At 42.2% G+C, this 20422-nt stretch overlaps 1 pseudogene; it reads right to left on the reverse strand.

Annotated features, from left to right (window-relative positions):
* The window catches only part of LOC101129410 (uncharacterized), a 32838-nt pseudogene extending 21230 nt beyond the window's left edge, over nucleotides 1-11608 (reverse strand).
* Nucleotides 11609-20422: the final 8814 nt, after the last annotated feature.

The following is a 20422-nucleotide window of genomic DNA, read 5'->3' on the forward strand; positions in this document are numbered from 1 at the left end:
AATGTACACAAATTAATAGCTCTTCTATACATCAACAGCGACCAAGGGGAGAATCAAATCAAGAAATCAACCCCTTGTACAATAGCTGCAAAAAAAAAAAAAACAAAAAAACAAAAAACAGTGAAAGGGCATCACTGCCTTGCTCCAGTTCTCAGGAGGAATGCTTTCAACTTTTCCCCATTCAGTATGCTGGTCATGATATTTTATTATTCTTAATAGCTCTATTCATAATAGTCAAAACCTGGAAATAACCCAGAAGTTTTTCACTTGACAAATGGAAAAGCAGTGGTATATTTTCTTAAAAAATTTTTGTGGGTACATAGTAGGTATATATATTTATGAGGTACATGAGGCATTTTGATACAAGCATGCAATGCACAATAATCACATCATGGAAAATGGAGTAGCAATTCCTTCAAGCATTTATCATTTGTGGTACAAACAACCCAATTACACCTTTTAAGTTATTTTAAAATGTACAGTTAAATTATTATTGACTATAGTCACCCTGTTGTGCTATCAAATACTAGGACTTCTTCATTCTATTCCTTTTTTTGTACCCATTCAACACCCCACTGCCCACCAACTCCTTCAACCACACTTCCCAGCCTCTGGTAATAATCCTTCTACTCTCTATCTCTATGAGTTCAATTGTTTTGGTATTTAGATCCCACAAATAAGTGTGAACATGTGATGTTTCTTTCTGTGCCTGGCTTATTTTGTTACCAAAACACCAGGGGTTTAGTCTAGGTCCTGCTTCTCCCTGCACAGAAAGCCAATGACTGAGACAACGATTATTGCCAAGGAAGAAGGCTTTAATCAGGTGGTGCAGCTGAGGGGATGGGAGATCAGTCTCAAATCCATCTCCATGACTGACTAGAACTAGGGGTTGATATAGCAGGGAAGAAATGTAACAATGTGTAAGAAAATAAGAACTAGGGAGAGGCAAGGAAGCAAACATGTTGAATGAGGGGTCCAGCATCTGGTGAGGTGATCTGGCGAGTTTCAGTTCTTTGATCCTTTTTTTTTTTAGAGGCCTGAAGGTCCTGTCCTGAGGAAGGAATGCAGATAAAACAAATATAAGTTTCAAGCTTTAAGACCAGAAGGGTCAATTTCTATGTTTATCAAAAAGATCAGTCTATGAGACTACTGGGTCAGTTTCAGCCCCCACTTTCTATTTATCAATTCCTCAGACATGAGGAATCTGGCCATCGATCTTTCTGGCTGCTTCATGCTGAGGAGGGGTGTCATAGGCAGCTCCACACCATGGGTGACCATGTGGCTGCCCAAGAATCAGACGTTAATCTAATATAGACTTTTCTTCTGAAACACAATCTTTGGAAGCAGAGAAACTCTAAGCAGACAGGGGCAGGTCCCCAGTGGAAATGCCACCTTCAAGCCAGAAATATCCTTAAACCCACTGCCCAAAGTGAGAACTTCTATTCCTATTTGCCTACTCTCTCCTGATTGGTTCTTTCTGAATAATATCTTTACCAATGGAATGCTTTTCCAAAACTACCTATGGCCTGCCCACACCCATCCTGTGCCTATAAAGACCTCAACCTCCCTCCCTCAACCAGGAGGGAGAAGTGGCTGGACATTGGGGAAAGATGAATTGACTACATAGATGATGGCTGGATGTCAGAGAGAGGCAACTTGACTTCGGAGGAGAGAGGCAGAGTGGTGACTTGACTTCAGGAGAGAGAAACCTGCCCTTCCCATCCCTTTGCCACCTTGCCAGCTCTTCTCTCTACTGAGAGCCACTTTCATCACTCAGTAAACTCCACCTTCACCATCTTTCATCTGTGTGACCTGACCTCATTCTTGCTTTTTTTTCTCAGATGGAGTCTTGCTCTGTCACCAGGCTGGAGTACAGTGGCGCGATCTCGGCTCACTTCAACCTCTACCTCCTGGGTTCAAGCAATTCTTCTGCCTCAGCCTCCTGAGCAGCTGGGATTACAGGTGCATGCCACCATGCCCAGCTATTTTTTGTATTTTTTTTTAGTAGAGACGGGGTTTCACCATGTTGGCCAGGCTGCTCTTGAACTCCTCACCTTGTGATCCACCCACCTTGCCCTCCAAAAGTTCTGGGATTACAGGCATGAGCCACCATGCCTGGCCAACCTCATTCTTCTTTGGCACTGGACAAAAATTGGGGACCCACCAAGTGCAGGTACCCAAAAGGGCTGTCACACTGGCCCTTTGCTCTCACTGGCAGAGGGCAGCAGCCCCACTGATGAGTCAAAGGGCCCACTGAGCTGATAACACAGTGCTATCTGTGAAACGTGGAGCTAAGAGAGCACTGTAACATTCCCTCTGGGGCCTTGGGGTTGCAGGCATCCCTACCTGGACTCTGCCATGGGGCCTGCATGGTGTTTGCTCCTGCCAGCACCAAAGCAGCCAGCCAGTTCCTGCACTCACTTGCTTACATGCTCTCTTCCACAAGGGATGGAATGCAGTGGGTCCAAGCAAATGGAATTTGCTTCTGTCAGTGCTGAGGCAGCCAGCTGGTTCCTGCACTTGTTCAATTGAGTGCTCCCTCCTGCAAGGGGTTGAGCACAGTGGACTGAGTATACAAGGCACTCCAGTCACAAGTCCCACAAAGGCATCAAGAAAATATCCTGCATCAAAAACATGTTGTTATGAACCGTATGCAATCAAATACATTGCTGTGAATTAAGAATATTTACAAATAGTTTACAAATTCTGGAGAAATTAGGCAGAGAGAAAAATATGACTCAAATTCTGTTTACAAACATATATTTACCAAATACACTTAAAATGTTTCAAGGTTATAAATAGCTCAAAAGAAAACAACTCTTCAGACTCCAAAAAACAAAACAAAAAGAATCAGCAATATTTCAAACAAAAAAAGCCATAAAAATTATTTCAGTCCTCCATTAGTTCTGTCAATGCAATCAACTCTCACTCTGCTTCATATTGCATTAGCAATCTTTATGAACATATCAGCCTTTCAATAAGTACAGTGAAAGTTTTCTCTCTGATCTAATGGTACAATCTGCAAAGTTATCAGAAACCTGCATTCAAGAGTCCTTTTCATGAACTCCTCCAAAGAAACAAGACTTGGACTGTAGCTGATTATTAGTAACTTTTTTTTGGAAGGATCACAGCAAAACAACATTTGTGGATGAAAAAAGTCTTAGGATAGCCGTAGTCAAAGACACAGTTGACAAGGAAATTTGGTTATTTCTGCGGCATGCAATTTAAAATAATAATCATAATTGTTACTGATGATGTTACCAGTGGAGTGTGTCCAGGTTCTTGGTGTTTTGGACAAATAATTGGACAAAATGCACAAAGCAATGAAAGAAAAGCACAGATTTATTTAAATGAAACTACACTCCACAGAATGGGAGTGGGCTGAAGCAAGTGGCTCAAGAGCAGGGGTTACAGAATTTTCTGGAGTTTAAATACCCTCAAGAGGTTTCCCATTGGTTATCTGATTTACACCCTATGTAAATGAAATAATGGCCCATAACCAGTCTGATTGGTTGTGGAAGGTGACCAATCAGAGGCTGAAGTAAAGTTACAAAGTTATACATGAAGACTTGGCCAATCAGAGGTACTTTCATTTTTCATCTGCAATGCAGAAAAGATGGGGGGTGGGTTACAAAGAAAGTAGCCTCTGATCCCTTTACTACTTGGGTGTGGAGAGGTGGGGTTAGGTTCTCTGCCTCCAGGCCCAGTTCTCCTGTGCATTTCCCCTCTGAGAGATGTGATCCCCATAAATCTTTATGGGAGGCAGGGGGACTGAGGGTTTTCTTCTGTAACTGCTTCATGCTGACTTGGAGCACCGTCCCTACCTATTGAGGATTATAGAACTCTCATCCTACTTTGTCTGGTGGGGAGAGGGTAGCTTCTTGATGGCCAGTGGTGTCTTCACCTGGAACTGACTGGAAACCTCATCACATGACCATCGAAAGCTTGATTGTCTCTAGGGAAAAGGAAATGAATTAAAGACTTAAATCTAAGACCTGAAACCATTAAAATTCTAGGTGATAACACCAGAAAAACACTTCTGGACATTGGCTTAGGCAAAGAGTTTATAACCAAGAACACAAAAGCAAATGCAACAAAAACAAAAATAAATAGATCGAACCTAATTAAACTAAAACCTCCTGGACAGCAAAAGAAATAATCAGCAGAGTAAACAGACAATCCACAGAGTGGGAGAAAATATTTTCAAACTATGCATCTGACAAGACTAATATCCAGAATCTACAAGGAACTCAAACAAATCAGCAAGAAAAAAACAAAGAATCCCATTAAAAAGTGGACAAAGAATATGAATAGACAATTCTCAAAAGAGGATATACAAATGGCCAACAAACATATGAAAATATGCTCAACATCACTAATGGACAGGGAAATGCAAATTAAGACCACAACAAGATGACCTTACACCTGCAAGAATGGCCATAATTAAAAATGAAAGATTAACAGATGTTGGCATGCATGTGGTGAAAAGGAAATACTTTTACACTCCTGCTGGAAATGTAACATTATCATATTAACTGTAGGTTTGTCACATATAGCCTTTATTATGTCTAGGTATGTTTCTTCTATCCCAATTTGTTGAGAGTTTTTATCATGAAGGAATGTTGAATTTTATTGAATGCCTTTTCAACATCTCTTGAAATGATCACATGGTTTTTGTCTTTGATCCTGTTGACATGATGTATCATGTTTATTGATTTGCGTATGTTGAATTCCTGGGCTCAAGCAATCCTCCCATCTTGGCCTCCCAAAGTGCTGGGCATGAGCCACTGTGCCTGGCTTTATGTATCTTTAAAAAAAAAAACAAAAAAAACAGTCCTGGCACGGTGGCTCACGCCTCTAATCCCAGCACTTTGGAAGGCCGAGGTGGGTGGATCACAAGGTCAGGAGATTGAGACCATCCTGGCTAACACAGTAAAACCCCATCTCTACTAAAAATCCAAAAAATTGGCAGGGCGTGGTGGCGGGCGCCTGTAGTCCCAGCTACTCAGGAGGCTGAGGCAGGAGAATGGTGTGAACCCAAGAGGTAGAGCTTGCAGTGAGCCAAGATCACGCCACTGCACTCCAGCCTGGGCGACAGAGCGAGACTCCATCTCATAAATAAATAAACAAATAAATAAATAAATAAACCAACTGTTCCTTTTGTTGTCTTTCTTATTTCTTCTTTTTGAAGTCTCAGTTTTATTTATTTCTTCTCTGATGTTTATTATTTATTGGTTTTTGCCTCCAATTCCTGACTCACAGACAGCATCTCTGGACCTGACTGGGGAAACTTGCTGCCCTGAAGGAAAGGATACAAACCTGGCTGCCATTGCCACCCGCTGATTGTATAGTCTTAGAGACTTGAGTGATCATAGATGGTAGCCAGATTGTAGTTATTGTGGGCATTGGGCAAGACCCAGTGCTATGCTGGCTGCAGGCATGATCCAGCACAGTCTCAGTGGTGGTGGCCTCAGGGGTGCTTGTATCACCACACCCCCAGTTCCAGGTGGCTCACCACAGACAGAAAGACTCCATTTATTTAAGAGAAAGTAAGGGAAAAGGACAAGAGTCTCTGCTTGGTAATCTACAGACTTTTTCCAGACCTTATCCAAGACCACCAAGGTGGTACCTCTACAAGTCTACAAAAGCCACAGCATTGCTGGGTTTGGGGCCCAAGTCCCTTTGAATACCTGGAAATGCTTAACAAGAATGGGCACAAATAAACCCAAACTGTGAAGACTACAATAAATACCTCTCTTCAATTCCCAGACACTGATGAACATCCACAAGCATCAAGATCATCCAGGAAAACGTGACCACACCAAACAACTAAATAAGTCACCAGGGACCAATCCTGGAGAAACAGAGATATGTGGTTAATATAGTTTGGACATATGTCCCTACCCAAATCTCATGAAATATAATCCCCAATGTTGGAGGTAGGGCCTGGTTGCTGGTGATTGGATCATGGGAGCAGATTTCTCATGAATGACAGCACCATCCCTGTTGGTACTGTCCTTGTGATAGTGAGTTCTTGTGTGGAAGCAGGTTTGGAACTGGGTAACAGGCAGGGATTGGAAGAGCTTTGAGGGTTCAGAAGAAGACAAGAAGATGAGGGAAAATTTGGAGCCTTTTAGATATTGGTTAAATTGTTGTGACTGAAATGCAGATAGTGATATGGACAATGAACTCCAGGCTGAGGTGTTCTCAAATGGAAATGAGGAACTTATTGGGAAATGGATTCCCTGAACTTCAAGAGAGACATGCTGGGCTTATTAGGATTATTTGTAATGTTAGAATTATACAGGAAGCGGCTGGGCACGGTGGCTCACACCAGTAATCCCAGCACTTTGGGAGGCCAAGGCGGGCAGATCACCTGAGGTCGGGAGTTTGAGACCAGCCTGACCAATATGGAGAAACCCCATCTCTAGTAAAAATACAAGATTAGCCAGTGTGGTGGCACATGCCTGTAATCCCAGCTACTCAGGAGGCTGAGACAGGAGTATTGTTTGAACTCAGGAGGCAGAGGTTGCAGTGAGCTGAGAACGTGCCATTGCACTCCAGCCTGGACAACAAGAGTGAAACTCTGTTTCAAAAAAAAAAAAAAAAAAAAAAAAAAAGAATTATACCGGAAGCATTGTCAAATCTGAGGTGGTGTTTAGCTTCCTTTGGGTTATATTTATATAAATGTGTTGTTAATATGTGTTCCAGGATTGTATGAAATTCCTAAAATTCTAATGTGTCTTAATATATGTTGTCAGTAATGTATGATTATTATGTTAAAATAATAAATAACCTAATTTCCTTGTCAACTGTGTCTTTATGTCTGTCTTAAGAATTTTGTCATCCACAACTGATGTTTGGCTTTGATCCTTCTCAAAAAAAAAGTGAGTTATAATCAGCTACAGTTCAAGAGGTACTTCTTTGGAGGGGTTCATGGAAAGAACTCTTAAATGCAAGTTTCTGATAACTTTGGAGATCATGCCGTTGGATTAGAGAGAAAACTTCCAGGGCACCAATTCAGAGGCTGATGTGCTTATAAAGACTGCCAACCCAATATGAGGTAGAGTAGGCGTAGGAACAGGAGTTAGCAGGACTGAAACTTCCCTATCCTATTACCAGTGTTTGTACAAGGATTTTATGGAAGGCTTGGATGAAGTTGAAAGCATTCCTCCTGAGAACTGGAACACAACAATGATGCCTATTGTCTCCATTTCTATTCAACATAGTACTCAAAATCTATGACAAGAGGACAAATAAGGGGAAACAGAAAAACAAGAGAAAGAAATAAAGGGCATCCAAATCTGTAAAGAGGAAATCAAGCTGTCACTGTTTGCTGATGATATGATTGTATACCTAGAAAACCCTAAAGACTCATTAAGAAGCTCCTAGATCTTATAAATGAATTCAGTAAAGTTTCAGGATACAAAGTCAATGTACGTAAATCTGTAGCACTGCTGCACACCAAGCTGAGAATCAAATCAAGAACTCAACCCCCTTTAAAACAGTTGCAAAAAAAAAAAGTTAAATACTTAGGAATATATCTAACCAAAGAGGTGAAAGATCTCTACAAGGAAAACTATAAAACACTGCTGAAAGTAATCATCGATGATACAAACAAATGGAAACACATTCCATGCTCATGGATGGGTATCATTCAATATTATGAAAATGATTATGTTGCCTAAAGCAATCTACAGATTCAATGCAATTCTCATCAAAATACCATCATCGTCCTTCACAGAACTAGAAAAAACAATCCTAAAATTCATATGAAATCAAAAAAGAGCACGCATAGCCAAAGCAAGACTAAGCAAGAAGAACAAATCTGGAGGCATCACATTACCCGACTTCAAACTATACTGGTATAAAAATAGGAACATAGACCAATGGAACAGAATAGAGAACCCAGATACTTACAGCCAACCCAGCTTTGACAAAGCAAACAAAACACGAAGTAGGGAAAGGACACCCTATTCAAGAGATGGTGCCGCGATAATTGGCAAGCCACATGTAGAAGAAAGAAACTGGATCCTCATCTCTCACCTTATATAAAAATCAACTAAAGATGGATCAAAGACCTAAATCTAGGACCTGAAACCATAAAAATTCTAGAAGATAATATCAGAAAAACTCTTCTATACATTGGCTTAGGCAAATAATTTATGACCAAGAACCCAAAAGCAAATGCAACAAAATAAAAAATTGTTGGGACTTAAAGTAAAAGGCTTCTGCACAGCAAAAGAAATAATAATCAGAGTAAACAGACAACCCAGAGTTGGAGAAAACATTTGCAAACTATGCATCCAAGAAAGGACTAATATGCAGAATCTACAAGGAACTCAAAAAAATTAGCAAAAAAAAAAATAATCCAATCAAAAAGTGGGCAAAGAACATAAACAAACAATTCTCAAAAGAAGATATATAATGGACAACAAACATGAAAAAATGCTCAATATCACTAATGATCAGGGAGATACAAATCAAAACCACAATGTGATACCACCTTACCATTCTTATTCCTGCAAGAATGGCCATAATTTAAAAATAAAAAAAAGTAGATGTTGGCATATATATACACATATATATGTGTGTGTATGTGTGTGTATGTGTGTGTGTGTATATATATATATATATATATAAATAAAATATACATACCATGGAATATGACTCAGCCGGAAAAAGGAACAAAACAATGGCCTTTGCAGCAACCTGGATGGAGTTGGAGACCATTATTCTAAGTGCAATAATTCAAGAATGAAAAACCAAATATCATACGTTCTCACTTATAAGTGGGAACTAAGCTATTAGGACACAAAGGCACAAGAATGTTACAATGGAATTTGGGGACTTAGGGGGAAGAATAGGGGTGGTGAGGGATAAAAGGCTCCACATTGGGTACAGTGAACACTGCCCGGATGACGTCTGCACCAATAACCCAGAAATGACCACTAAAGAACTTATCTATGTAAACAAAAACCACAATAGTTCCCCAACAAACTATTGAAATGAAATTTAAAAAATAATTTGTCCAAATCCATAGAATGTACAACACTGAGAGAGAAACCTAATGGAAAGTATGGACTTTGGGTGATAATGATATGTCGACGTAGGTTCATCAGTTGTAACAAATGTACCACTCTGGTAAAGATGTTGATTAAGAAGCAGAGGGTTGGGGGCAGAGTCTGCATGTGCTGGGCGGGGTGTGTACTGGAACTCTGTACTTCCTCTCAATTTTGCTGGGAATCTAAGATTGCTCTAAAAAATAAAAGACTATTTTTTTAAAAATGGAAAAAACAGATTAACGAGAAGATAGTCAATGGATTTTCAGTGTATATATAATTGGAATCTGTCAAAGAGTAAAATAAAGCAGTAGAATGGAGCAAATATTTAGAATGATAATGGAATAAAATGTGTTCAAACTAAAAGAACACCTGAATCTATATATCATAGAGGCCTACCGTGTGTCTGAGAAGCTTAACACTGAGTAGTCAACACTGGGACATAACCCAAAATATACTTGTCGGAATGTAAAAACAGATTCCATTGGCAGCCACACAAAAAGACTGAGTCATTTATCAGGAAAAGAGTATCGGCCCCTCCCTGTAATCCCAGCAACTTGGGAGGCTGAGGTGGGTGAATCGCTTGAGCCCAGGAGTTGCAGCCCAGCCTGGGAAACATGAGCTCAGCCTGGGCAACGTGGGGAGACCTTGTCTCTACAACAAATACAAAAATTAGCTGGGGATGGTGATGTGTGCCTGTAGTCTGAGCTACTCAGGAGGCTGGGGTGGGAAGATCATTTGAGCCTGGGAAGTTGAGGCTGCAGTGAGCTGAGGTCACACCACTGCACTCTAGCCTGGGTTACAGAGCAAGACCTTTCCTCAAAAGAAAAAAAGAAGAGTATCAGGTTCCGGTTCAAGATGACTGAGTAGAAGCAGCTAGTGCCTGCCTCTCTCTCAGAGAGGAACACAAAGTAGTGAGTAAATACTAACTCTACAAGTGAATAGGCTGAGATCATGCTAGGATTTTCTTCAAGGAAGTGATGGGACCCACAGAGAACAGAGAGAGGCGGAGCTGGAGCAGGGTGAAGCTCCCTAAGGCAGAGAAAGAGTCTCTGGGGAATCTACACTTACCACAGATCTTTGCAATTCAGGGTATGGGAGAGTCCCTTGACCAACCCCCACCCCACTGTGTAGGCCTCCAGACCTACAGAGGGTCTATGCAGAGGCACACTCAAGCCCACGTGGAACCCCTGGGCCTTTGATCCCCATGCAGCCCTGCCAACAAGTGGGGCCAGCCTCTTCTGCACAACCCTAGGATAGATGCTGCAGCTGTGGTGCTGAGGAGAGGCCAAACTGCACACTGCACAACATCCCCATCCCCACTGCTCCTCACCAGACAGGGTCCCAGGCTTGGGCTCCTAGCACAGCTGCCCTGACCCCGCCTGAACACTGTGGCTCGTAATGGCTCTGCGTTCCTCCAGGATCAAGTTCCCCAGAGGTAACTGACAAGCCCTCCACAGTCGCCACTGCCGCTGCCTCCGCTTTTGCTGCCCTCAGGCTAAGGAGGGAACAAGAAGACTGGACACATTTGTGTGTACCTCCAGCATGGATGTCACAGCCAAGATACGGAGGAGCAGTGGACAGACTGCACACCGGGCAACTCTCTGCATACACTATGAGGCTCACCACCTTCTGGCACCCAGTGCACCCGCCCCATTCCTGCCCGAACACCGCGGTCAAGACTTGGTGTTCCTCTGCGTGCAGAACTCATTGAGGTAGCTGACAGGCCCTTTTCGATCTCTGCTGCCTCTGCCTCCCCCTCCACCCCTGTTGCCCCCGGGTCTGGGAGGGAACAAGGAGGCTGGACACCTTCCTGTGCCTTCAGCACTGATGTCTCAGCTGAGATAAGAAGGAGGAGACTGTGTAACCGAGGACTCCCCGCGTCTGCTGTCCCCTGCCAAATGGGGCTCGCTGGCTTCCGGCCCACAAAGGCCTTCCTGCCCCTTCCTGAAATTATGGCCATGGCTCGGTTCCTTTGAGAGCCCAATTCCCTGAGGCCAGCAACAAGCTTTTTGGCTCCATCCCTACCACCCCCAGGCCAGCGTGGGAAGAGGAGGCTTTGCACCTTTGTGTGCCCGCAACAGTGAAATCCAGCATTGCTTGCGTGGGAGGGAAGTGCAAGAGTGCCCCGTCCCCTCTGCCCCAGCTGAGGGGTCCTGCCCTCCCCGGTGAAAGACCCACAGCACAGCCACCCTGCCCCATGTAAACATTTTCAGCTGCAGCCCAGAGCCCTTCTGAAAACCCAACCCCCCAAGCTTTTGATCTTCCTTGGGATTCCACCGCCCAAGTGCTCTGCCTGCCCTCACCTGAGAGTTCAGCGGTGACCGACCCGGGAGACTAGCCCACTCCTCGTCATCACAGCCCGTACCTGAAGTCTGGGCTAGCCTGACCCTGGTCCAGCCCATTCCGGACTCATATACACTGTCCCAGCAGGCCGTCTGGGGTCCTGGAAACGGGGAACTACCTATCCCATTCCAACTCTGCTGCCACCCGATAACTTCCTCCGGGGCCGAGGTCAGGTGGACCCAATCAGCGGACACCACCATAACCAACCATGTAAGGGTTTGGGGTGGAGCTCTCCCCGCCCCACCCTTCACATGAAGCAGCAGTGCTACCACATCAGAAAACAGAGGAGCCACAAAGCTATCTCTATTGGGCTGAGTTACAAAGTTTTGCCCCCAGACCACTCCCACGGAGACTCACAAAACAGTTTCCTGTGGCTCTCAACCACATAGGGGTCCAGAGATTGGCTATGTGTGTCTGAACTAGGAGTCACCAACCCCGCCCAGAACAGGGGTGTGATAGGCAAACAGATCATGTTCCTGCCTATGTAGGATGGGGAGCCAGTACAGCCCCCTAGCCTCCTCACCCCAAGACACCTCAGCGCATTTCACCGGGAGCCACCCAGCCACTGCCATCAGGGCTGGTGCCTGCACTCACTATTGGGGCCTTCTTAGGCAAGCTAGGGGCTCCAGCTACCCTCCAAGAACAGGAAAGCTTAGGGTAGGGGGCTCTCCACTGCCCAGCCCACCTCCTGAGACGATAGAGAGAACTTCACAGTAAACAAAGATCAGTTACATACTTATCTGCTTGTGCCGCAGCTGACGATTACCCTTAAGCGCCATCTACTGGCCTGTAGATCAAATATCACAGCCCAATGTAAAACCTGCCAACAGAAGTGCATAGGGTTACAGAAGCAAAGCCAGAAGGCCCTACTCAATATACTCTGTAGCTATACCCTGCTAGAGATGGGGTGGGGGAGAAAGGCAAAGAAAAAAAATTCTTTCCACATTAAATTAATTACAAAAATTAGAAGTGCTAGCCTCTCCAGATAAGAAGGAAACAGTGTAAGAATTCCAGCACCATGAAAAATCTGAATGTTGTGACACCACCAAAAGATTACACTAGCTCTCCAGCAATGGACCCTAACAAAAAAGGAAGCTCAGAAATGACAGAGAATTCAAAGCATGGATTGCAAGGCAGCTCAACGAGATCCAAGACAAGGCTGAAAATCAACGCAAGGAAACTACTAAAGCAATCCAGAAAATGAAGGAAGAGATAAGCATCTTTTTAAAACTTATCAGATCTTCAGAAATTGAAAAACTCACTTACGGAATTTCAAAATACTATTGAAATCTCTATCAACAGACTAGATCAAGCACAAGGAAGAATTTCAGAGCATGAAGACCACTATTTCTAACTAACTCGGTCACACAGAAATAAAGAAAGAATTGTTTAAAAATGAGTAAAATTTTTTAGAAACATAGGATTATGTTAAGCAACCAAATCTACAAAAGATTAGAATTCCTGAGAGAAGAAGAAAAAGTAAACAACTGGAAAACTTATTTGAAGGAATAATTCAAAAATGTTTTCCTAATCTTGTTAGAGAGGTAGACATCCAAACACAATAAACCTGGAGAACACCTGCAAGATACTATACAAGACAACTGTCACCAAGGCACATAGTCACCAGAGTATCCAAAGTCAATACTAAAGAAAAAATGTTAAACGACACCCAGAGAAAAGTGTCAGATCACTTACAAGGGAACCCCATTAGGCTAACAATGGACTTCTCAGCAGAAACCTTACAAATGAGAAGAGATTGAGTACTTATTTTCAGTATTCTCAAAGAAAAGGAAGTCCAACCAGAAATTTGATGTCCTCCCAAACTAAGCTTCATAAACAAAGAAGAAATAAAATATTTTCCAGGCAAGCAATTGTTAAAGGACTTTATTTTTTACCACTAGACTAGCATTACGAGATATCCTAAGAGAGTTTTAAATATGGAAATGAAAGAATGATGCCTGCTACCACAAAAGCACACTTAAGTATTATACATAGTTCACAGACCTTATAAAGCAACTACACAAATCGGGACTACAAAGAAACCAGCTAACAACATCACAACAGGATTAAAAACCTCACATATAAATATTAACGTTGAATGTAAATGGTCTAAATGTTCCACTTAAAAGGCACAGAGTGGCAAATTGGACAAAGAGGAGCTAGAGAAAGAGATAGGGGTAAAAAGTTTATTCAAAGGGATAATAACAGAGAACATCCCAAACCCAGGGAAAGCAATCAATATCCAATTACAAGAAGGTTATAGAACACAAAGCAGATTCAACCTAAAGAAGACTACTTCAAGGCATGTAATAATCAAATTTCCAAAGCTCAAGGTTAAAGAAAAGCTCCCAAAAGCAGCAAAAGAAAAGAAAAAAATAGTATGCAATGGAACCCCAATAAGTGTGGCAGCAGACATTTCAACCTTACAGGCCAGGAGAGAGCTGGCATGACATATTTAAAGTGCTGAAGGAAAAAAACACCCACCCTAGAATAGTATATCAGGTGAAAATATCCTTCAAACATGAAGGAGAAATAAGACTTTCTGAGACATACAGAAACAGGGATTTCATAAACGCCAGACCTGTCCTACAAGAGATGTGAAAGGCAGTACTTCAATCAGAAATAAAAAGACATTAATGAATGAGAAAAAATAATCTGAAGGTACAAATCTCATTGGCAATAGAAAGTACACAGAAAAACACAGAATAGTATAGCACTGTAACTGTGTCGTGTAAACTACTCTTATCTTAAATAGCAAGATTAAATGATAAACAAATAAAAAAATAGTAAAAACCAACTTTTCAAGACATAGACAGTACAATAAGATGAATAAAAACAACAAAAAGTTAATTTTTTTGAGACAGGGTCTTGCTCTTTCACCCAGGCTGGAGTGCACTGGTGTGATCTTGGCTCACTGAAACCTCTGCTTCTCAGGCTCAAGTGATCCTCCTACCTCAGCTTCCTGACTAGCTGGGACTACAGGCATGCACCACCATGCCTGAGTGGTTTTTCTATTTTTCATAGAGATGGGGTTTTGCCATGTTGCCCAGGCTGGTCTCAAACTCCTGGGCTCAAGCAATCTGCCCATCTAGGCCTCTGAAAGTTCTGGAATTATAAGCATGAGCCACTGCACCTGGCCGAAAGTTTTGTCTTGTAATCTATTTTGTCTGATACAAGTATAGCTACTCCTGCTCTTTTTTGGTTTCCATTAGCATAGAATATCTTTTTCCATCCCTTTATTTTCGGCCTATGTGTATCTGTATGGGTGAAACATGTTTTTTATAGGCAACAGATCATTGAGTCTTGCTTTTTATTTATTTATTTATTATTTATTTATTTATTTATTTATTTTATTATACTTTAAGTTCTGGGATACATGCGCAGAATGTGCAGTTTTGTTACATAGGTATACATGTGCCATGGGGGTTTGCTGCACCCATCAACCCATCACCTACATTAGGTATTTCTACTAATGCTATCCCTCCCCTATCCCCCCACCCCCTGACAGGCCCTGGTGTGTGATGTTCCCCTCCCTGTGTCCATGTGTTTTCATTGTTCAGCTTCCACTATGAGTGAGAACATGTGGTGTTTGGTTTTCTGTTCTTGTGTTAGTTTGCTGAGAATGATGGTTTCCAGCTTCATCCATGTCCCTACAAAGGACATGAACTCATCATTTTTTATGGCTGCATAGTATTCCATGGTGTATATGTGCCACATTTTCTTTATCCAATCTATCATTGATGGGCATTTGGGTTGGTTCCAGGTCTTTGCTATTGTGAATAATGCTGCAATAAACATACGAGTGCATGTGTCTTTATAGTAGAATGATTTATAATCCTTTGGGTATATACCCAGTAATTGGATTGCTGGGTCAAATGGTATTTCTGGTTCTAGATCCTTGAGGAGTCGCCACACTGTCTTCCACAATGGTTGAACTAATTTATGCTCCCACCAACAGTGTAAAAGCGCTACTATTTCTCCACATCCTCTCCAGCATCTGTTGTTTCCTGGCTTTTTAATGATTGCCATTCTAACCAGCATGAGATGGTATCTCATTGTGGTTTTGATTTGCATTTCTCTAATGACCAGTGCTGAGCTTTTTTTCATACATTTGTTGGCTACATAAATGTCTTCTTTTGAGAAGAGTCTGTTCATATCCTTCACCCATTTTTTGATGGGTTTCTTTTTCTTGTACATTTGTTTCAGTTCCTTGTAGAGTCTGTATATTAGCCCTTTGTCAGATGGATAGATTGCAAAAATTTTCTCCCATTCTGTAGGTTGCCTGTTACTCTGATGATAATTTCTCTTGCTGTGCAGAAGCTCTTTAGTTTAATTAGATCTCATTTGTCAATTTTCGCTTTTGTTGCCATTGCTTTTGGTGTTTTAGTCATGAAGTCTTTGCCCATGCCTATGTCCTGAATGGTATTGCCTAGGTTTTCTTCTAGGGTTTTTATGGTTTTAGGTTTTACATTTAAGTCTTTAATCCATCTTGAGTTAATTTTTGCATAAGGTGTAAGGAAGGCGTGCACATTCAGGTTTCTGCATATGGCTAGCCTGTTTTCCCAACACCATTTATTAAAGAGGGAATCATTTCCCCATTGCTTGTTTTTATCAGGTTGGTCAAAGATCAGATGGATGTAGATGTGTAACGTTATTTCTGAGGCATCTGTTCTGTTTCATTTGTCTATATATCTGTTTTGTCACCAGTACAATGCTGTTTTCATTACTGTACCTTTATAGTATAGTTTGAAGTCAGGTAGTGTGATGCCTCCAGCTTTGTTCTTTTTGCTTAGGATTGTCTTAGCTATATGGGCTCTCTTTTGGTTCAATATGAAATTTAAAGTAGTTTTTTCTAATTCTATGAGGAAAGTCAATGGTAGCTTGATGGGGATAGCATTGAATCTATGAATTACTCTGGGCAGTATGGCTATTTTTATGATATTGAATCTTCCTATCCATGAGCATGGAATCTTTTTCCATTTGTTTGTGTCCTCTCATTTCCTTGAGCAGTGGTTTGTAGTTCTCGTTGAAGAGGTCCTTCACATCCCTTGTAAGTTGTATTCTTAGGTATTTTATTCTTGTTGTAGCGATTGTGAATGGGAGTTCACATGATTTGGCTCTCTGTCTATTATTGGTGTATAGGAATGTTTGTGATCTTTGCACATTGATTTTGTATCCTGAGACTTTGCTGAAATTGTTTATCAGCTTAAGGAGATTTAGGGTTGAGACCATGGGGTTTTCTAAATATACAATCATGTCATCTGCAAACAGAGAGAGTTTGACTTCCTCTCTTCCTATTTGAATATGCTTTATTTCTTTCTCTTGCCTGATTGTCCTGGCCAGACTTCCAATACTATATTGAATAGGAGTATTGAGACAGGGCATCTTTTTCTTGTGCTGGTTTTCAAAGGGAATTCTTCCAGTTTTTGCCCATTCAGTATGATATTGGCTGTGGGTTTGTGATAAATAGCTCTTATTATTTTGAGATATGTTTCATCAGTCCTAGTTTATTCAGAGTTTTTAGCATGAAGGGGTGTTGAATTTTATTGAAGACTTTTTCTGCATTGGTTCTGTTTATGTGATGAATTACGATTATTGATTTGTGTTTATTGAACTAGCCTTGCATCTGAGGGATGAAGCTGACAAGATCGTGGCGGATAAGCTTTTTGATGTGCTGCTGGATTCGGTTTGCCAGTATTTTATTGAGGATTTTAGCATCGATGTTCATCTGGGATATTGGCCTGAAATTTTCTTTTTTTGTTGTGTCTCTGTCAGGTTTTGGTATCAGGATGATGCTGACCTCATAAAATGAGTTAGGGAGGATTCCTTCTTTTTCTATTGTTTGGAATACTTTTAGAAGAAATAGTACCAACTCCTCTTTGTACCTCTGGTAGAATTCAGCTGTGAATCTGTCTGGTCCTGGGCTTTTAGTGGTTGGTAGGCTATTAATTACTGTCTCAATTTCAGAACTTGTTATTGGTCTATTCAGGGATTCAACTTCTTCCTGGTTTAGTCTTCAGAGGGCATATGTGTCCAGGAATTTACCCATTTCTTCTAGATTTTCTAGTTTATTTGCGCACAGGTGTTTATAGTATTCTCTGATGGTAGTTTGCATTTCTGTGGGATCGGTGGTGATATCCCCTTTATCATTTTTTATTGTGTCTATTTGATTCTTCTCTCTTTTCTTCTTTATTAGTCTGGCTAGCCATCTATCTATTTTGTCAATCTTTTCAAAAAACCAGCTCCTGGATTTGTAATGCCAAAGGTTCTTGCCTTAGCCACGCCAAAGATTTGGTGTGGCGGCAGCTCGCGGTGAGAGAGAGACAAGGATTGGATTGAGAGAAAAAAAGCTATAGGCTTTATTAAGCAGAGTGACAGTACAAACTTCCACAGCGTGGAAGGAGTCCCGAGCGGGTAGCCAGTGTTAGATTTTTTGATCACCTCTTAGACTCTTTAAGGTGAGAAATACATGCAGCGGGAAGATGTTACCAGAGCGAGAAACAAAGACAATTAACGTGACTCAGATCTTGAGGAAAACCGGAATTGTAACTTAAGTTTTATCGACTTTATAACCTTGCAGTGGCATGGCAAAGGAGACAGGATCTCACAGGATTTTACAAATTGTGTTTACAAGGAATTGGAATTGGGAGCATAGCTAAGGTCTGCTGGTCACAGAAAAATGGGCTTTTAACATTCCTTTTAGTTTCAGGGGAGCAAGAGGGGAGAGAGGGAGAGAGGACACAGGGAAGCTTATAGCAAAATTTTTGCTGTTTATAGCTTTCTTGGGGAAAAAACACGTGCAAATTCTGATGTTAGGAATATTTTAAGAATATATCTTCAATATTATTCATCCAGGACCAAAGTAAGTCCTGATGCAGGAAATGAGTGAGTTTCACAGCTTTCTGAGCCCCTACTCAACCCAGGAAGCCCAGTGGGCACCTCCTCTCAGCTCCCCCTCTAGACAGGACACCCCAACTGCTGTTGGGAACTGGGTGGTGGTGGTTCTGGCTACTTCCTGCTGATTAAGGGCCAAGAAGGGGCCCTGCAGTTGTGGTGTCCTCCAGAGGGGAAATTTTTAGGCTAGTGAGGGACCAGTGGGTTGATCCAGGGTCTTCGGTAGAAGCCGTGAGTTGAACTCATTTGAGGTTCCATTTATAAGACAATTGGTAGCTTGATGGCCTTGATTCTGGAGGAAACAAATTTGACAAGGAGGTTAAAAATGCAAGGCCCAAAAGCGAATAATAGTAGGATGGCAGTCGCAGGGCCTAGAAAGCGGAGGAGCCAAGGTATCCATTGGTTAAACATATTCCAGGGCCCTGAGTGTTCAAGCTCCTTTTTTTCTACTTTCTATTCATTTTCTTAGTTCTTTGACTTTTTAGTAATGATTCCTGACTGGTTAATGAAATAGCAACATTTTTCTCCTAAGAAGAGGCAGGTTTCTCCCCTTTCAGCTGTTAATAAGTCTAGGGCTCTCTGGTTTTGAAGGACTACTGCAGCTAGAGAATTAAGCTGGCTTTGTAGGGTCACGAGGGAGTTGGCAACTAGTTCCATGTCATCATTTAATTTTTGTAATAATTTATAATAGAATTGGGTGGAGGAGGTTATGCCTCCAGTTTCAGTCCCAAGCCCACCCAGTATTCTGGCTCCTACAATAAGGGCTCACGTGTGGCGGGATTGGGGTATAAGGAGACTTTGTAACTCTTGTTCAGTATATATGGACATAGGAGGTGCTAGAAAGGAGAGAAAGCATAGTTCTTTCCGAATGCCGTTTAGGCATTGATAGGCTGTGTTATCCCAATTGAAAAAAATGCCTGAAGTTAGACAGGTGAAACCTGAGGTTATTGATATCCAGGACTGACATTGGGAGGTGTTCTTATTGAGAGCCATGCTGAAGTTTATGCATGTGAGATTTGAGGCCTGTGTGGCTGGTAAATTGGGGATTATGGGACTGATTTCGTGGTGTTTAGGACTGGGATGGATAATGGCCCCAGCTTTGGCTAATATGTCCCTCCCTAACAAGGGTGTGGGACTTTCAGGCACAACAAGAAATGCATGTGAAAAGAGCAAAGTCTCCCAATTGCAGCTGAGGAGGCAAGAGAAATACCTGGTTATAGGCTGTCCTAAGATTCCTCGGATAGTAACGGACTTTGAGGACAGTCGTCCAGGGCAGGAGATTAAAACTGAGAAGTCCGCACCAGTGTCCAGGAGGAAGTCCACTTCCTGGCCTTCAATGGTCAAACTTACCCAGGGCTCTGTGAGGGTGATGGCATGAGCTGGCACTTGCCCCAGTCACCCTCAGTCCTATTGCTGAATCATCTGGTTGGGTGCTTCTGGCCTAGAGGGCCTTCATCCTTTGGGGCAGTGCGCCTTCCAGTGATTGCCTTGGCATATTGGACATGGGCGAGGGGGCAGTTTGTTTTTGGTTGGACAATCTTTCTTAAAGTGTGATTGTAAACCGCACTGATAACAAGCCCTACTAGGCAATTGGCCTGCTCCTCTCTTGGTTCCCTCTGAGCCACCAAGGTCTGCCTGTCTGAGGGCCATGACTAAGGCTGCAGCCTTTCTCTTATCTCACTTTTCCCTTTTGGCCTGTTCCTCTTGGTCCCTGTTATAGAACACCGAGGTTGCCAGGTTTAATAACGTCTCCAAATTTTGTTCTGGGCCTAAAGCAGACTTTTGGAGTTTTCTCCTAAAGTCAGCCATGATTGGGTGATAAATTTATCCTTTAAAATAAGTTGGCCTTCTACAGAATCTGGAGTTGGGGAGGTGTGCTTTCTTAGGGACTCCCTTAGCCTTTCTAGAAAAGCCGAGGGGTTTTCCTCTTTTCCCTGTGTAATTGTGGATAGCATTGAATAGTTCATAGGCTTTTTCCTAGTCTTCCTCAACCCTTCTAAAATGCAAGTTAGCAAATGCCTGTGGCTCCAATCTCCATGATCTGAGTCAGTATCCCAATGAGGGTCTACAGTGGGGACTGCCTCTTGCCCTGTGGGGAATTTTTCCCTCTCCTCCTGGGC

This window comes from Gorilla gorilla, chromosome 4 (assembly GCF_029281585.2).
Source record: "Gorilla gorilla gorilla isolate KB3781 chromosome 4, NHGRI_mGorGor1-v2.1_pri, whole genome shotgun sequence".
In the NCBI taxonomy this organism is placed as follows: domain Eukaryota; kingdom Metazoa; phylum Chordata; class Mammalia; order Primates; family Hominidae; genus Gorilla; species Gorilla gorilla.